Raw genomic sequence first — 14,327 nt, 5'->3', positions numbered from 1 at the left:
AATCTACCGTTTATTAACTCTGTAAGTCTCATATAAAGTGGACAGGCTCATTTTCTTCGATAAGCTCCTCATTTCCAATCTTTCGATATTAAATTATTATTCGAGATTATGTAATTTAAATTGATAACTTAAGAAAAACTTTAAAAGCGGATTAACTATTATCAATAATTTCAATTATATATAAAAATATATTCTAAATGCTAATACTTTATAAGATGATTAATTTTTAAAGTTTATTATTTAACAAAAATTACTTTTTCAACAAATGTATTTGCACTATATAATATACGTTGTAAAAATTTTTAATAACTCTTTTCACAGTTTAAATATACATTTCATTGTTTGAATATTTTAAGGTGTTAATCGAGGTATGCATGAAATCGCAGAGATGGTCTTATTTATTCGGGAAATGGCTTGCAGATTAACATCATACCCGAGCGTATTCTTCAGAAATTGAATTTCTCTTTACTCAAGTAATGTCACCTGCATACTAAAGCGATCTGGGTCATACGATAATAATCTTTTTTTGTAGGAAATCGGTCTACGTCCACAAGTAGTGGTATATAAAGTAAGAGACGAGCAGAGAAAAAGATAGAAGAGATTGAACAAATCCAGACTCCCTATTAAAAATTAAATTTGTGATACCGTTTTCAGAACCTGGCCCCGATCTGATTCGTCTCTTTTATCGACTCATATTACTCATATAGGTATAGATTAAGTATGCAAAGCTCTTTAAATGTGATTATTTTGGCTCTTTTTCTTCATTATTTTAATTTCACAGACCTTAAATCTTCAAACTAACTAATAACTGATACATAACTTCTAAGAATCAAACTTTTTAAGAATATCAACTAAATATACAATAACATATTATATACACACATACACACACACACACACACACACACACACACACATATATATATATAATACACACATACATCAATGAAAACTGTTTTTATGTGATTAAATCTCGACGCAAATAATAAAATCTCCAAAGTCATCGAACTTGTAACGTGTACTACTCTCTTTGTGGATCTCTCTGCGCAGACAGAGAACGAACGGAGAGACTCAATTAAGCCAGTCCAGTAGCGCAAAAGAAAGCACAATGAGGTGGAGAACAAGAGGGACTGCCAACAATTAAAATACTCGATCAGACGACGAGAAAGAACGGGAGGTATGAATTAGCTTTGTCAAACGACGCGTGGGTGAATTATAACTTTTTCAATAATAACCCGTCGATTCACTCTTCCCGACCGCTTTGTGATACTCGTGGTCTTGGACTAAAAAAATCTTCGTTCTCTTTTTTGTTTTTTTTTTTTTTTTTTATAATCAACGAACTGACGTCATGCTTTGGAAACGTCACGTTTACGAAACAGCTGTCGCACCCTATTGCAAACTTTCGTTTAAAATAATAGACTGCGAACGTGCAAAACGATTCTTTCAAATTTTTGAATCAATTTGCAAAATTCATGCTTTTTCGGATAGCAAATCTCATCAAGCAAACTTAGATGAATCAAGTTTGGACAGGAGGGAGATGAGCGGTCCAAAGCAGCTTGAAGAAGTTTTCGGCTTACTCTTGGGATCGTTACTTGCCAACCGTCCATTTACTACCAACTCATAAAAACAAACTAAGATTGAACATATGCACTTCAAGTATGTAAATAAAACTTACCACTTATGTATGTAAAATTAATTTATCTGCTCTCTTTATATACTTTAGGAATATTTAGTAGTAACAAAAGCTCTAGCAAAGATCATAAAAAATGTAAAATGATGCTTTTACATTCATTAATTTTTGTACATAACTGTGCGTAAAATTAATTTTTAATGTCGCTACGAATATTATAAAAATATGAGTAAGAAAATTTTATTTTTTTACATAGACATAGACATATAGTTTTGTTATAAAATAGACATTTTTTTTTATTTTGAACACATTAATTTTCTATTAGGTAAAAGTTCCGTATAATATAAATAAAAAGTAGATTGATAGCTTTAAAGGCATTCTGCATATAAATCGAAACTCCAGCAATTATATAACGTACATGTCAATGAAATTGATCGATGCGTAATAATAATTTATCAATGTTAAGCTTTATATATTTAGCGGAGAAATGCTAATTTGTAAATGAATCTTACTCACCATTCATATTTGATTTCGTAAATGGCAAGAACTCTTCAATTAGCAAATGGATTTTCTGCGAATACACCGAATACAAGCATGTGAAACTACAAAGCAACGTTCCGTACTAATGAGCGAACTTATTCGTTAATAATTTTCTCGTATTTGGAACGATCATAAATATACTGAAATAAACCTAAATATTTTTTTATTACTATACATGTACAAGATCCTATAAATACCAGAAATAATTTGTCAAGTTTTAAAAAATTAATTTTTCTCTTTGATTGAAAAACTGATTAACAAAATTTTGAAAAAGCTACAGGAAAATAAGCGCTGTATTTAAATCTAGGATGCGATTGATCAATCGTGATTGGTAATTAATTTCTGTCAATATTTAGCTGTTTGTTTATTCTGTCTTCTCTGTTTTTTAGTTTACGCCTTGCGCATTTTATGCACATTTGATTTATAAATATATTTTTCAGAAAATGTAGATATATGCATATTAAAACAGTCAGTAGCATCAAAATGAAAACACTGGCAGTTATTAAAAATATAGCATTAATATTTTTTATAAAAAAGTTGATAAATATTTCATAAATATGTTATATTTCAGTATAATTCTGATTCGCACTATTAAAAAAAAATATATTGAAATTTTAATCTAAAATTATTTTTCATGGCACGTGTATCTATGTAAAAAAAATCAATAAAAAGTACTTACAAAAGAACCAATATCAAATGGTTTAATAATTTTGATGATTTAATAATTCTTTTTTGTTGTTCTAATTAAAATTAAAACAAGAATTAAAACACGTTTTTTTTCATGTAAATGTATTTCAATTTCCTATCATTACGTAAGTATCATAAAATGTAACTAAAATGTTATAATTTCATATAAATTAAATTTTTTTCTTTCTTGCAATTCTTAGGAAATGTACATTTATATCTATTTACATCAATTATTGCCAGTAATAGCTAGATAATTCTTGTTGTAAGATTTAATGAAAAGTAAATTTTGCATTTCTATTAAAATTAATAAAAAGATTGCAAACTTTAATTTATATGAAAATTTCAAATATTTGTAGCAAAACACAATATAATTAAACATTCTGCATATACTATAATTACTTTTTAGTTTTCACTGTTAATTTATAGAAACATAATTATCGTAAGATTTAACTTCATTTTTAAGATATTTAGCAAATTATTAAGCCCTCTGCAATTAATATTTGTCCGAACACCATTCAGTAATATATGAGACCGAAGAGATAGGATACAGACGCGCGTATAAAAGAAACCCGAAGGATAACAGCATTTTCATATAAGTATAGTGTTTGTAGATTCATTTATTACTATATAAAGATTTTAGACAAGATTATCACACGCTCATATGTCAATATTTAATACAAAAAGAAAATATTGAAAACATGCGAACAATCTATAAAAATGCAAAAATATATTTCTAATAATATAATTTAGATAAATCTAATTATTTCAAATTCTTATAAAAAAAACATTTAAACAAACATATACATAAAATTTTTGTTGTTGTTTTAAAAATAATTGCTACAAGAACGTAATAATTAAGCTGGGATGTGTGAAAAAAAATTAATTTAATTTTTTGCGCAAAAAAAAAGATCATTATTTATCATCTATTGTTTGTCTTAATGTAGAGGTATTGAAAAAAAGCATGGTTAAACTATGACAATTTTCGCTGAAATTTGGTTGAGGACGAAATTGTAAGAGTTTCATTAACGCGGACAGAAGCATAAGAGTTTTTTTTTCTTTTCCGAGAATAAAGCAAACCCGCCGGTTCTTCCATTAGCAGGATGAAACCTGGAGACGACGTGTGGCAATTGTAATTACGAGGGTAATTCTAAGGGTAACATGAGATTCTGACGAAGATGAAAGAGAAGTAGATTATCATGCTTTATCGCGTTTGGTATATGATAACTTTCTCACTAATGCGACTTAAAATTTAGATTGTCACATCGAGGATAAACATGGCTATCTGAACGGTACAATAAGAAAATACTAGAAAAGTTGGAAAGTTTCCGTTAAACTTTTTATGCAGCAGCTGTTGCGTAGAACGCACCGCAAGTCTCACTTTTCGTACGACCGGATGAGATACGACGCTATCGACTATCATCTTACTCACCAGTGAAATTAAAACGTCAGATATCGTCGAAGAGCGACGAGAAAATTGGTAGCGATAAAATTTCCCGAACTGATCTTAGATCGCGCGGCGGCGGGAATTGTGAGCCGATTTAAAAAAAATCCGTAGCAAAGAACGACGATAACTCCGACGTTCTTAAACAAGAAGTGCGCGTGTGATTGCGTGTCGGGGCGCGGACTGAGCGACTGGGAGCACAGTCGTTCCGGTTGTCCCACCCCACGGTTTCCTCAAATCATCCCCTACTCTACTCGTTTCCCTCGCGCCCCCGACCCCGTCATGAAGCTCCAAAGCTCCCAGAACCCACACCCCCGACACTTCCAGTACCGTCCGTCGTCAGCGCCAACGCCCTTGCGCACTAGGGACGTCTGCGAAGCGTGGTACCGCCAGTCGGTCCTTTGGCACTCGACACCTTGAATTGTATTCTCCCTCTCGGCGTTCGTTCGCGCTTCTGTTCCACATTTTCATCTATTTGCGCTGATCTTCACTGATACTTACATCTTTTTTCCCTCGAATTTAATCCTATCACCACTTGCCACGCCTGAAGCGCCTGTTGAGAGCGGAATCTCGTACATCGCATAACAGCCGACGCAGGTCGCGCTATATACCGCTACTACTACTTATCGCGAAAGAGTCATAGCATTGATTTCAAATTTGAATCACGTTGCAAAAATTTTCCGGTTCAGAGCGTTTGAAATATCGAACTGCGCGGCTTTGATTCAAAATGCAAGGACAATTTGAATGGTAAATTGAAATTAAATGGTAATTGTACATATACTTAAGCACGCAAACTTTTTGCAGAGAAAGTACGACGTTACTTTACTCTAAAGTTTTCGAAGTCGCTCATTTAATTAAAGCTATTTCTTTGACTAATAAATGTAAATAAACCGCGGATATAGAATAATTTTCAAATAATTAAATTGATTAAATAATTTGAAAAATAATTAGCACTAGCTATTAATAAGATTTTATTTCTTTCACATTTGGCGCTTACTTAAAAAATTTAATAAGTTTTAATAAGTGATAAAATAATAATACTCTCTCTAAAACACATATATTTTTGATTCATTTTATTTTATCCATTTACTTTTTTATATACTTTTATATATTTTTTGTTTTCTTATTATTTCTTACGTTTTTGCTGGAATTGAGTTAATACCTATCTTTTTAATAATTGCTATTTTTATTCTATCAATATTTAAGTTTATTTTAATATTAAAATTTATTTATTACTTTATTTATATATTAATTAATTTATAATATTAGAAAGCTAGAATTGTAAGAAACAATTATAATCATTTATGATAAAGTACTGATTCTTCAATTTCTGTTTTTAAGTCAAATACCATTATCTCAATACGATGTCAGTTTTGATCAGACTTATCTCAGCACGACCCATAGTCTGCACTTTATTCTGTTCTCGTTTTATTTTTCAAATAAACCACAATTTTTATTCAGTTCCATTTACTTTTCATATTTTTTCAATAAAAAAGGTCTGTATGCACAGTTACATAAATATTATACTGAATAAAGATACCGAGCTTTGTGATATGCACAGTTATAATAACGGTTATTTGAATAAAATTATTATAAATCTACATTTATTTTTTTACGTTTATATTTTATTAGATTTTTGAGTTCTTTGATAATTATATTCGCAAATTAATAAATTTTTATAATAAATTTTTATTAAGAAAATAAAAAGAATTAACATGATTTTATATCAAAAAAGCTTGAAAAATATATCCGCGCTTATCCTTTCTTCAAAATTACTGATAGTTAAGGTACTGTGATTCAGGGTTAGTGGGACGTGTCGAAGATGGGCGAAGAGAATAAAATGCTCCATTGGGAATAAAAGAGAGTGGATTTCTTTAAGGTTTGAGAAGGATAACGAAAAGGATCGCAATAAGCTAAAGTTCGCAGATGTTAAAGCATATTTTCTCTCTCTCTCTCTTTCTCTCTCTCACACATACACACTCTCTCTCGTAATATATGAATATGTATAAAATGTACAAAAATATCTCTTTTTTGTATATTAAATTTTAACTCAGAGAGATCTCGAACACAAAATTTATATTTATTTTATTATATTTTTCTTGAATATTTATATTATTATTATTTTCTCGAATAAATGTATCGAATGTTTTACAATAATAAATAAACATAAAATTATTTCATATTATTACAGAAGAAGTTGATATTTTGATTTTATTATCTGTAATTAGATAGATCTTTGACGTTCTTAAGCTGTCAGAAAATTTGGCTGGAAAGATAGCACATTAAAGCAGTTAACGAAGAACGGTTTCCAATAACGATTTTGCTCAGACTTCACTTGAAACCATTTCCACCCCCTAAGCTGGTATAAACTTGGGATCAATGATAATCTTCTCGAATCATAGTCAACCGCAAAGTGCATTCTACCATGATCTTTTTATTATAATAACACCTAATATCGCGCGAAAGAAAACTCAACTGATAATCTAAACACAAAAATAAGATTTTTAACGGAATTTTAATGGAAATAAATATGTCTTTAATAATTAGCACTAAAATTTCGAAATAGGTGTAATAAAAAGCCGGAGATTAAGACAGTTATATTGGCTTATATTATTATTATGTTAATGCAAAGAGATATGAGATTTATATTTTAACACAAAAAATATACTTTCTCCTATTCTCTATAGTATTCACGGAAAGTGGCAGAGTGCACTTGCGATGTCTGGGAGTGGCATTTTATCACAAGATGCATACACATATTCCCGGAGCACTCCACATGCAGGAACTGACTGAATTGAGTTTTGGTATAATACATCTGAGTACTCTAAACATTTCTTTTTCGCATTTTGCCGAATATATGATCTGAATGCATTGAGAAATAGTAATATATATCGTGTATGTGTGTGCATAATCCATATTTTTGCATTTTAATATTTTCAGAATTATGTTGAATATAACACGCAATTTATAAAACGCTCAACAATTGTACTGAGATAATGACATAACTTAAACAGTTTAAATGAGAAAGCGGATTATAGATATTTCTTCTCTAACAGTCTTTTTTTTTAAATGCATAAAAGTATCTCCTTCCAATCTTATATTCGGTAATTGGATGCATCCTCACACACAAATGTCCAGGGATTCCCGTAATGACCGCATCACAACTCTAATGTTGCTCAAAATGTGTAAAATGAAACCCATTCGTAATTCTCATTTCACATCGCCGTATAATTGCATTACCGTATTTACGTCGTCAACGAGACGCTTCGAAATCACTAGACGCTCGAAGCCATATAATTTCCATGAAATGGAAACGAGAGGAAATTCCACGCGATCAAATACTCTAGCCTATAATCGCCTATCTACTATGTATGTTAAGATACATAAAACAGTATTTTTTTGAGTGTGTAACGCAGTATGTTTAATTAAAACTATTTCCTAATGATCACATTCATTTTCATTTACACGATTCGCTAATTATTTCACAAAATAAAATGCACTTTAACAAATTAATGAACTTAAAATAATAAAATATAAGTTGCTATCGTTTCTTAAGTGCAGAATCTAAGTGTATAATAACGTAGTTTTTTTTACAAGATTAAATAAAAATTCATAAATATATTCATAAAAACTTCGATATACCAATCTACAAACCCTCCGTATAAGGCATACTCTACTTTTTCCATGAATGCGCAATTCTTCTCACAAAGGACTGGCCCAGCATACTAGGTCAAACGAAAGTATTATATCATTTCTATATTGAAGCATACGTTGAGACTTTATATTGCGAAACAGGTAGAAAGTCACTAGTAAGGAAAGTTTCGTAGAAAAGCATAATAAAATCAAACTCGTATTTTCTCAAAAGTAAACTAAAGTAAATACCGTCTTTTAATAATTATTTTATTTTAATAAAATAATAAGTAAATAATAATTTATTTAAAAAACATAAGAAATAATGCTATATCTATTTTCTAAAGATTAAATATAACTCTTGAATTCTTTAGCTGCGGAATTCTTCAAAAAAGATAAAATTGCATCAATACTACTACTATTCGTATCGATGTATCTGATCGATGTATCATGCCCATTCAACAAAAATCAGTTGGTATTCCGGATGTTAGCTAAAGGGTTACTGGAGCAATCGTGCGAGGAATAAAACGTTCGTTATACTAAAAAAGACGATTGCAAAAGAGAAGAACGTGGCAAATCACGAGAAATAGCTGCCAAGAAAAGATCCGAAATGCTTTTACGGTATTTAGAATAAAAGAGAACTGTTACGTAGAACTTAAAAAAGTATAACTAAACTTCACTGTAAAACATGAAAACCTAATTAAAAAAATAATATTAATTATTCTAATAAATTTATAAACATTTTTATAACTAATTATATTTGGATATAGAATATATGTGTAAAATATGAAAAGACTTCTTGCTTTGTCTTTTTCTTTCATTTTTGTTAAATTACAAATTCCTATTACACCATAAAAAATCATTATCTATTATAACTAATTATAAACAAAATTATAATCCAGTGAGCTCGAATAACTAATCAAACAATGTCTCATTTTGATTTGTCCGTGATGTGTGGCAGGAGATAAACATGTGCCAACATCGAATAATTAACAGATACTACGGGAATTTTCGTGAAAGATAACCACTCACTGTGTTACGTTCTGTTTTCTTTAAAGAAGGAACGTAGAACGCAATACTGGTGGTGTGTAATAGACACTAAACATGTTAAACTCGAAGTGTTATCTTTCCCAGTTATTAGTTCGTGCTGCTCCGGAAAACGCACATGGGTTCTCCGGAGAGAAATACGCGCAGAGAACCTGTCTTGAAAGCGGCAAAGACGCAAGCTTGGCTGATAATTGAAAGCAAAACACAGTTTTCTACGCAACTACTAGCGAAATGCTCTACAATATAATTTAATATTACAAACAAAAATAACTCATCAAACTTCTTCTCTTATAAAAAACATTTGATCTTTTATTCATCGCGAACTTAAAATTCGGTTTGCCTGACACGTCGTTCTGTCGCATCCAGTCGCATTTGTTTACAACTGACTCCTATTTCAATATCAGAAATTCCTACTATGCAACTTTCGCGGTCTTTTTCTTGATTTTCTTTTTTTTTCAAAATATTGAGTTCATTGAATACGAAAACAAATCAAGGAATATTTCAGTTATTTTACATGTATAAAATCATGATGTTAATATATTATATTTAGTATTAATGTATTATTATATAATTTAAATAGATAATTTCCAATTAAATATTCTGATGTCAGGTACAAAACTAAGTGTAAATAAAATTAAATTGCGTGTAATGAATTTGTAGAAAAATAATTTTTACTTTTTCACTTATAAATATTAATATGAATTAATTTCAATTTTTCTAGAGATCATGACAATACAAGAATTAATATAAGAAAAAGAAAAGAGATATTTCATTTTATTAATATTAATATAATTATATATTTTTAGAAAATATATTTAAAAATCAAGTATCATTTACACAAACATTTTTATCGAATTCAACAATTTTACTAGATTTCCGCAAAATAATTCTAACAACTTCTTAGTGACTTTCTTCTATACTCGTTTTATTTGACTCTCCTCGTTTTAACCAGATCTTTAGTTTTGTATAACAAGAAAATGCGAAACGGCGGATTTCAAGTTTTGCAGTAAGATATAACTTAATCGAATTCACTTTCTACACAACCAAGGCTCTATTCTTTATAAAAATATATACTTATTTATCGCGTCTTATTTCCTTTCATTTTAAATTTTCGCAGGTCATTATGTATTCAATAATATATCGCTAAAAAGAAATAAAACGCAAACTTTTAACCACGGAATTTATATTTATATGCTATATGTTCTAATCTTATATATACTTTGTTATGTATTTCTCATTAATTATGATATGTGATATTTTCCAAATAAACATAGAAATAATTAATATTGACATTTGTAGGTGACAAGATTGATTTGACTGATAATTGTCTTATCAACAGTTTTAATTAAAAAATAATTAGTTTCTTTTTCAAAATATTTTATATTTTTATATTTTTAAAGATTCTCACTGCGAGATAAAAATAGTTAATAGTTTATTATTATACATATATTGGTTTAATTATACTTATTGTTAATATTCCTCCTTTTTAGAAAAAAAGAGAATTAAAACTTTTTTTCTAATGTGATTTATATACAGTTTTTTTATTATTTCTTTGCAAATAAATATTTGCGGTAAATTTCGCAGCATTTATTAGCGAATAGAGGTAAACTATCTCACTATGATCTTTTACTTTCGATAAATCCGTCATTTCGCATTTTCTTGTTATACGAAATTATATATATATACATATATATGATGAAAAATGAAGAAATTGTGTTTCTACTCAGAGAAAAGTGGTTGAGAAATATCGATAAAACGAGCAAGCTGCATTCGTCGTTTTAATGAAATGCAAATATTGCAAATGTAGTTTATGAGTATCGTATTCCAGAAATAGGAGAATTCTTGAACAAATTTAACGCGAGATGGAAGTGTTCATTTTACTCGTTAAAGGCCATCGATACTTATATCTATCGCGTCTTATTTCCTTTCATTTTACATTTTCGCAGGTCATTATGTATTCAATAATATATCGCTAAAAAGAAATAAAACGCAAACTTTTAACCACGGAATTTATATTTATATGCTATATGTTCTAATCTTATATATACTTTGTTATGTATTTCTCATTAATTATGATATGTGATATTTTCCAAATAAGCATAGAAATAATTATTATTGACATTTATAGGTGACAAGATTGATTTGACTGATAATTGTTTTATTACGAAAAAATCAATAAGTTGTACGTAGGCTAATCATCAAATTTATTCATAATTATATGTTTTAAAAGTTATTTTAATGCAGTTTTTGCGAATAATTATAATTTTAATTTACAATATCTTATATTAACTATAATTTCTTTCTTAAGTACCTCACCCCGTCGAAACCATCTGTGCAAAATTTGCGTTTTTATTCAAAACTCAAAAATTTTTACTCGACCACTAATTTGCATCCTATAGCCTCCATAACATACAAGTTTTAAAATATAAAATATAAAAAAAAAACATTGAAAGTTTGTAACGGCTTTTAAAACGTGCGCTTTCTTCCATCTTTTTTTTGTAGTTTACCACATTATTCTCTAAAACACGTAAACTTTTCTGATAGTAGGATTCTTTTCAGCAGTTATACCCTTCAGACGCTGCTAAGCTTACTGGTTTCGTTCGTGTCAGATCGAAGTTTCTTTCATCTTTACGGTGTTTCGTATGCCATAGCGTAAGTTACAACTGTGGGTTTATAATAGTTGTCATACTGAGAAAAGAGGATCAAGTTTGAAAAGAGTTCCATTCCGATTTACCAATTCTAGGATATTTCACCTTAACTTAACAATCGGTGAAGGTCTATCGAATAGATCTTAAACTTTGAAGAAAAAAAACAAAATAAAACTATCAGTAAAGAAAGTCGAAGGAGCAACTATCATGGTCGGTTAAAAGTTTTAAGTATCTTCTATCTCTCGTCGTTCTTTGAATTATAATCTTCGCGTAGCGAACTTCTCATTTTCTCTCTAGAGAGCTTCTTAACTATTTCATACACGTCTTTTAATGAAATCAATGTGTTGACTATAAAGTTAAGTCAAATATTAATAATTAAAAAATAAAATTTTTCTAAAAAAAAATTAACTCCTACTAGATCACAAAATTTGAATTAAAAAATACAGAAAACCTGACAATTATAGAATATGCAATTTTATAATAACAATTGACAAATAGATTTAGATGGACTTATATGTAATATATATAGCTTTTAGTATACATAATTTTTATAAAATTGATGATATATGTATATCTGTTATTACGAGTTATCGGCTAGATAAGTGGAACTAGAAATTTGCAATAACGGCTAAAATGAATGCATCGATCATCGTCGGTTAAAAAGAGTATAGTTATATTTTATATATGTATCTGTGTATACATACTATAGAGGGTGTCCCATTTATCTTGTGCACCTCAAATAACTTTTGTTTTTGGACTCATATTAAAAATTGTTTTAAATAAAAGTTGTGTGACAACAAAGGGTTAACTTAAATTTAGAAACACATTTATTGAAACTTTATAATATACATTTTTTTTAAGTAACACTAGTTATTTTTGATTATGTGTTACATTTAAGTTCTTCAATGACAGAAAATGTTAATTTAAAATCGTTCCATTTTAAACAGAAATCAGAATGATAAAAAATTATGTACATTGAGAAACACGAACGAAATTGAATTTTTATGTGTAGTGTAGTTTTATGATGCGTGAATAAATATGCACCGTCGAACAATTTTACTGACTTGCATCAACTTACTCAACGTGTTACGTTTTTTATGTTAATTACTTGAAATGATACTATGATACATTTTTAAACTCGTCTTGAAGAGCATAAAACATAATTAAAAATATTTAATGCTATTTAAAATAAATGATGAAGTTACTTGTAACTTGTAAATAAAAAGAGTTACAATAATGTATTTCCAAAGTTAGTAACTTGTCAAAAAATTTTATTTAAAACATTTTTCAATATGAATCCAAAAACAAAAGTTATTTGTGATGTACAAGATAAATGATACATCCTGTATATATATATATATATATATATATATATATATATGTGTGTGTGTGTGTGTTTGTGTGTAGATATATATATATACATATATCTTGGATCGATGATGTAAAATTGACAGGAGATAGAAAAATTGCTATCTTATTTCTTAGAGAAAGCGAGAGAATAAAAAATACATCTACTATTTATATTTTTAGTCATAATTCATCTAATCTATATTTATTTAGCAACATATAATTGTATTATAGTAATAAATATATTACACATAACTTTATAATTGTTGTATTATAAAATGTACTATGTACATATATTCTATTAAATTTTAGTATTTTTGTTCTTATATATACAAGATTATATGTACAAGAACAATATATATCTAATGTATGTGTATGCATATAAACAAATGGCCATGAAAGTACAAAAATGGAGGGACAAATTGAGACGCCAGATTCACGCTGTCTCACTTTGTCTTCCGATATTTTTAGCATTTCTTTGCTACAGCTTTTAAACGCTTGAATAGTATAACAATTTTATACGTAAAAATTATTAAATATTAATTAAACAAATTAGATCCCCCCCTTCTTTCGAGGCGCCGAAGCCGAACGTATAAGTACCAATCGAGGTGAGACGCTGGTAGTATTTCGACAGATCTATCGGCTTTAAGTGAGAGATTTCGTGTTATTCTGCAATCACTTTTAATTTCCAGAAAGAATTCTGTGCATAAAAATTATTAAAATATTTATTAAACATATTAGATTACTCGAGATGTCAAATGTTTAGTATCGAAGTATCGAAGTGAGACGGTGATCTATTTCGATGATTCTATCGACTTGAAGGAGATTTTGTGTTATTTTGCAATCACTTAATTTTTAGCAAAAGTTCTAAATTATTAAAATATTTATTAAATAAATTAGATCGGTCAAGACGTCGGATATATATGTATAACACGAAATCTTATTTAAAGTTGATAGAACTACCTAGAAAATACAGCGTCTACTTCAATTGCTCGGCATTTATGCGTCCGTCATCTCGAGCGATCTCTAATTTGTTTAATAAAAATTCTAATAATTTTCACACATAAACTCTATCTGAAAATTTAAAATGATTATAGACTGACACGAAATCTCACTTAAAGTTGATAGATTTATGGAAATACGACTAGTGTTTCATCAATATTTTTACATCCAGCACATTAAGCGATCTAATTTGTTTAAAATATTTTAATAATTTTTATGGATAGAACTTTTTACAATATAAAACTATTATAGCTCTGAAGCTTTTAAAATCTGGCAAGAAATGCTAAAAATATCGTCCAAGGACAAAGTGAGACCATCTTTACACTTTCCAAATGGAATTGCACAAAATGCGTTC

This window comes from Anoplolepis gracilipes, chromosome 12, assembly GCF_047496725.1.
Source record: "Anoplolepis gracilipes chromosome 12, ASM4749672v1, whole genome shotgun sequence".
Classification (NCBI taxonomy): Eukaryota; Metazoa; Arthropoda; class Insecta; order Hymenoptera; family Formicidae; genus Anoplolepis; species Anoplolepis gracilipes.
Note: the sequence above shows the minus strand (reverse complement) of the source record.